This window comes from Diceros bicornis, chromosome 18, assembly GCF_020826845.1.
Source record: "Diceros bicornis minor isolate mBicDic1 chromosome 18, mDicBic1.mat.cur, whole genome shotgun sequence".
Classification (NCBI taxonomy): domain Eukaryota; kingdom Metazoa; phylum Chordata; class Mammalia; order Perissodactyla; family Rhinocerotidae; genus Diceros; species Diceros bicornis.
Genome location: NC_080757.1, coordinates 17,222,022 through 17,227,791, shown reverse-complemented (window position 1 = coordinate 17,227,791; position 5,770 = coordinate 17,222,022). Strand labels below are relative to the sequence as shown.

The window sequence follows — 5,770 nt, the reverse complement described above, 5'->3', positions numbered from 1 at the left end:
ACCTCACTAGGTGTGGTTCGCAAGGCTTTGCTTTTGATGTTAAAGAACACTGCTCCAATTTTGTCCCTAAAAGCTGCCAAGTTTGACCTTGCGAAACAGCAAAATCGAGAGCATCCACCCACAACTGAAATCTGGCTTGATAAGACAGAGGCAGTTAGGTTATGAGACCAACTATCATTACAGAACAACCCAGCTCAGTCTTTTAAAAAACCAAGAATTAAAGAAAAATCCCAGCTCTATGGGACCAGATGTTTCTGTATCCTAGAAACACCCCAAAGCATGAAGAGATATGACACAAAACGAATGCTGTCAAGCGCTCCCTTCGGCAGCACGTGTGCGAAAATTGGAACGATACAGAGAAAATTAGCATGGCCCCTGTGCAAGAATGATACGCAAACTTGTGAAGCATCCCATATTTTTGAGGTGCACGCATCATGCACAAAAAATGATAACTATGTGAGGAGATAAGTTAATTAGCTTGACTGTAGTCATTTCACTGTGTATATGTATATCAGATCATGTTGTACACCTTAAATGTATACAATTTTTATTAAAAATATGTAAATAAACGAAAAACAAAAGAAAAAAGTCATCACCGTAAAAACAAACAAAAAACCCAAACAAAATCCTATCAAGATACTCTTCCTCTCACTCGAAGACACAAAATAACATAAAATAGTTGCTGGAATATCTAAGCATTACAAAGTTTTGCTCTTGTTCCTTTTTCTGATGAATTCATAACAGTGAAAAATGGATATTTTTCTTTTTTTCTTTCTTTCTTTCTTTCTTTCTTAAGGCAGCCTGTTAGCTGGGATCAGATAAGAACCTGATGAGGAAAATAGGCCAGACCCAGGGAGGTGCCTTGTATTAGTCGGGGTCCTCCAGAGAGAGAGAACCAATAGGATACTAGATAAACAGAGAGAGACCGATATAAAGAGATGTATTATGAGGAATTGGCTCATGTGATTATGGAGCTGAGAAGTCCCATGATCTCCTCTCTACAAGTTGGGGACCCAGGAAAGCCAGTGGTGTAGTTCAGTCTGAATCCGAAGGCCTGAGAACCAGGGGAGAGGATGGTGTAAGGGCAGCAGGAGATCAGCTCCACAGTCCGGCAGAGAGAAAGACTTCAACCTTCCTCTGCCTTTTTGTTCTACTCAGGCCCTCAGTGGGTCGGATGATGCCCACCCACGTCTGACAGGGCGCTCTGCTTTACTCAGTTCATCCATTCTAATGCTCATCTCCTGAGGAAACATGCTCACAGACACACCTAGAATGTTTAACCAGATATCTGGGCATCCCGTGGCCCAGTCAAGTTGACACATCACATGCCTGATAAGAGAAGGGTTGGTGGAAGGTGGGAAAGGGGAGTGAACAGAAGGGCCCAGAATTTGGCAGGAAGAAGTCAAAGCAGATACCCTGGTCACGCCCCTCAGTCATGTCACCTTTGGCATGGGTCCCCAAGATTGCTCTACCCTGCCGTGCAGTCTAGAATGTGGGATCCATTGAAAGCTATTTGGTAACAATTCACCTGCCTGATAGTTCTTAAGCCCTTTGTTTTGCAATACATCTGAGCAATTTACAAAACTACCATTCCTTATGGGTCTTAGTAATAAGAAAAAACAATACGGTTGGAAAAGTCATATGCCAGCACATGGAAGCCACATAGTCGAATAAGAGACTAATCCTGCTTTTGAGGATCTTAGAGATGAAAGACTCAAAAATAGATCATTTAGATATAACGTTGTTTTTCATTTTGTTATGGGTTGAATTGTGTCCCCCTAAAAGGATATGTTGAAGTCCTAACTCCAATACCTCAGAATGTGACCTAATTTGGAAACAGGGTCTTTACAGAGCTAATCAAGTCACAATGTTAGGATGGTCCCTAATCTAACATGACTGGTGTTCTTACACAAAGGGAAAATTTGGACACAGTTTCTTTAGTCCCACCACCTGGGTTTGAATCTCTCTACCATAGCTGTGTGACTCATGGCAAGCTGATTAACTTGCTTAAGCCTCTATTTTCTCATCTCTAAAGTGGGGTTGCTAATAGTACCTATGTTGGAAGACTGCTGGAAGATTAAACACACATCCAGGTACTCGTCATTTCCATGGAAATAGACTTCCACTGTCCTAGCGTGCATCTCACATTCATACCTCCAGAGAAAATCTGATCAGGTGACATTGTACCATCCAGTATGGAGCATCCCTATTGGACAGACCCTCGTGGACCCATATCATGGGTGATTGGTCACGCTTATGTCCAGCCCATCCATTGCCGCTTTGGGCTTGGGCCCCAATCCCCACACCAACCCACTGGCACCGGAAGAATAGTCCAGTCACATGACACAAGGTGAAGCAAGAGCACTGCCCCCCCCCCCCCCCCGCAAAGTAACCACTTTCCTCAGAGGAGGACTCTGGTGTAGCAGGCACTCAGAACTGTCTGCTGTGCAGTACAGTGGGTTTGGAAAGGAAAAGAATCCAGCAAGAGCCTGGAAGAAAATGAGGGAACAAGGGATAAAAAAAATCTATTATTATTGCTTGAGGGTTGTTGGGAGGATTGGTTGAATCAATCCACATATAGTGCTCAGCAGAGTGCCGGGCACATTGAAAGCACCCAGTATACGGTAGCACTGAGGGTGATGACAATGACGATGATGACGATGATGATGACGACTGTTACCAGGTCTATTTGAAGCTGAAGAACAGGTAGAATGATGGGGAGAGGGAAATAAAGGACAAGAACTGTGCTCAGGTGAAGAGGAGACATTGGGGTTTAAGGTTTAAGCAGCTCCTGGGGATGTAACAGCCCAGGCTGAGGTCCTGGGGGGGAGAGTGTGACATAGGCACACCTGGCAGCTCCTTCCCCCCGAGTCTGCAGACAGACTCAGAGTGTCCAAGCTTTGTATTCTCCTGGGGTCTCACCCAGTGCCCCCTCTTCCTGCCGCTCCATGGGGAGGCTTTGCCATCCCTGACGCCTTGTCAGAGGTACCCAATTCTCTCCCCGTCCCAGGACTCCAGGAAGGGGTCAGTGTTTGAGGCCCTCCTGCCATGGAGAATGAGCGCTCTCGCAGAGCAGCCGGGTGGCACACACTGGCGACTGGTGTGAGCTTGGGCTGCGCAGGAGGTTCCAGAACATGAGACTATTTTTAGCCTGACACAGATGCCCAATTCCCAGCTAAGGGAGGGGGCATGGTAGGTGGGAAGCAATCTTGCTTTCCTCACTGATTATTTTATTAACCTCTTAGGATGCTGTATACAGTGAGCATCGCCTAGTTTCATTGCTCATCTTCCTTTTCACGATTCCCTCCTGCTTATTACTTCAGAAACAACATTCTCCCCCAGGGCCCAAAGAGGGGTCAGGGAGAAAATGAAATTGAGCAAGTGACAATGAATGAGGGCAAGGCAGGGATAAATATTCCATCCTGCCCCATCAGCAGTGGGAGTGGGTCCAAAAAAACACTTAGCCTCACAAAATGCTCACTTATGCTCTCTCTGTAGTGAGTTTGCTCCAAATGGTTTGGAAAACCATTGCCGCTAATGACAGGCGGCAGGCCCGTTGCTGGAAGGGGGCCAGCACTGGCCCAGCAGGAGTCTGAATTGCGCCTGGATTCATTATCTTTATCTAGTCCGACGTTTTACTGGTAGGTTTTTGTTTGATTTCAAAGTGAGATGGTTAAGTCATTATTTGTTAAATTATAGCTTTTAATTAGTGGATGTATTGAAATGAAAAGACTGAGAGAGGCTCACAAGCCTCTGAGTTTTTGTTTGGAATTTATAATTATCGCTGTTTGGAAAAGATTAGTTGGGGGCGTTAAAGTCTTTCTTTTAAGAAAATCCTCAAATTATATGCTGTTGGGGGAGGGGGAGGAAGGGAGATGCCAGTAAGCTAGATATAGTCCTTATAATTGATGGTATCTGTATTATTCCCATGCCCAAGGTCCTTTCATTTGCAGAAAAAGAGGGGGACAGATGTTTTATAATAATTTATATGCTTTTTCCCAAAGGTAAGCCCAAGACGGGAAATGCGGCCCCAAGGAAGTAGTGAGTTGGCCAGCAGAGTGGGTAGCCAATGCCCTGGCTACAGATGGAGTTTTGTTTACCACTTACCCATTCCTGTTCTCCCAGAATGTAGGGAAGATGGGGCGCCCTGGACAGCCTTGGTAGATTTTTCCACGTGGGGATTTGGTTTCCGCCTTTGAGAGGAACAAGGAAGGTTCCTCGTTCCTTGTTCTCACTGGTCTGAGCTGCCTTCCCCCGACCTTGGCCCATGCTCCGCTGGTTGCAGAACGGCCTTGGGTCCAGCAGGGGGCGCGCCGCCGCCTGATTTAGAGCTCTCGCCTCCTTCCCTCGGGAAACCGCACTCCCACCCTCTGCGCAAGCCGTGCGCTTTTCTTCCCGTCTCAGTGTTGGTTTTCCTTCTCTGGTAACAGCAAGGATGCAGGTTACAATCTCTGCACGTCGGGCCTCGGGCTATGAGCGGCTGTCAAGGCGGACGCCCTGGCTGTCTTCATCTTTTCACACCCAAGCAGAGCATCGACGCACACCGCACAGGGGCCAGACGCAGCGAGAGGCCCCCGGAATTTGAGCCACTTGCCCCAAGACTATTTTGCTCTGTGCTCTGCAGGTCCCACCGAGTGCGAGTGAGAAGTCTCTCTAGAGCACGGGGCCAGCCACGTCCACCGTCCCTCCTCCAGCCTCCTCTGGCGTTTCAACATCTTGTGCCCCTGGACCACAGTCCCCACAGGAGGGAGACCAGGGTTGTCCTCCGATGTCTTAGGGGCACCCAGCACGCGGCCTAACACATACACAATAAATACTCAATGAATGAATAAATAAATCCATGTAAACCGTTATTTTAATGATTTCATTCTTTCTTTCATGTGTTGAGCACATACTCTGTGCCAGGCACTGGGGAATCGGAGATTAAAAACATAATCCCTGTCCTCAAAGAGATTACAATCTGGAAACGGAGACAGACTTGAATCTGGGCAACTAGAATTTCTAGTTTCCCCTGTTAGTGGCCAACTAACTTCATTTAGCCAGCAAAATCACAGCGGTCACATAGTCAGGGTACACTGGCTGACCCACAATATCCATCTGAAATTCAACCACTTGGAGGTGAACTTGACTCCTACCCTCTTTCCCAGGGTCGTACAGGCAGGGTGAGTTCCAATTCGGATGCCCTCAGTCTCCTATCACTTTGAAGCCCTGAATTTCCCTCTATATCCCATATACTTCCTATGAAGCCAGGCCACCACACAAAGGTTTGTGCTGTGCGTCAGGGGCTTTCTGAGTGATTTTTCCCTCAGAAGGAGAGATGAGAAAACAGCCCGTTAACAAATAGCACTTTGTCGTAAAGGAGTTTTGGGCTTTTGCTGTTACTGGGGTTTTGTTTGTTTCAATTTTGCTTAAGAGTGTGGATTTGATGCTCCGCCTCCCCATCTTGCTTTCATCTTTATTCTTAATGATCACATTTACTCCACTTACAGGAGTAATCAAAGTGATGAAACCCTTTCCCTGTGGGGGAGAACAACACACAAAGGAGGCCCTGAAATAGGAATTGTTTTTTGACGAGCAAATGTCAAATTTTATAGGAGATTAGCTTTGGGTATTGGAGGGAGGGTTATCATTATGGCCCAAAGCAACTAGACGCATCTCTAGAGCTCTGATTGGCCAAGAAAGGCAGAATAAATGTTTGGGAAGTGGTTCAATGCACATATTTTGGTCTCTGAAAAAGGTTAGGGCGTGAAATGAGTAAGAGAAAAGACTT

At 46.4% G+C, this 5,770-nt stretch overlaps 1 non-coding gene across 1 annotated transcript; it reads left to right on the top strand.

The window, feature by feature from the left end:
- The first annotated feature begins 313 nt into the window (after positions 1–313).
- On the top strand, positions 314–420 carry LOC131418027 (U6 spliceosomal RNA). The gene has a single exon (XR_009222823.1). It is a non-coding gene; the product is annotated as a U6 spliceosomal RNA (small nuclear RNA).
- Positions 421–5,770: the final 5,350 nt, after the last annotated feature.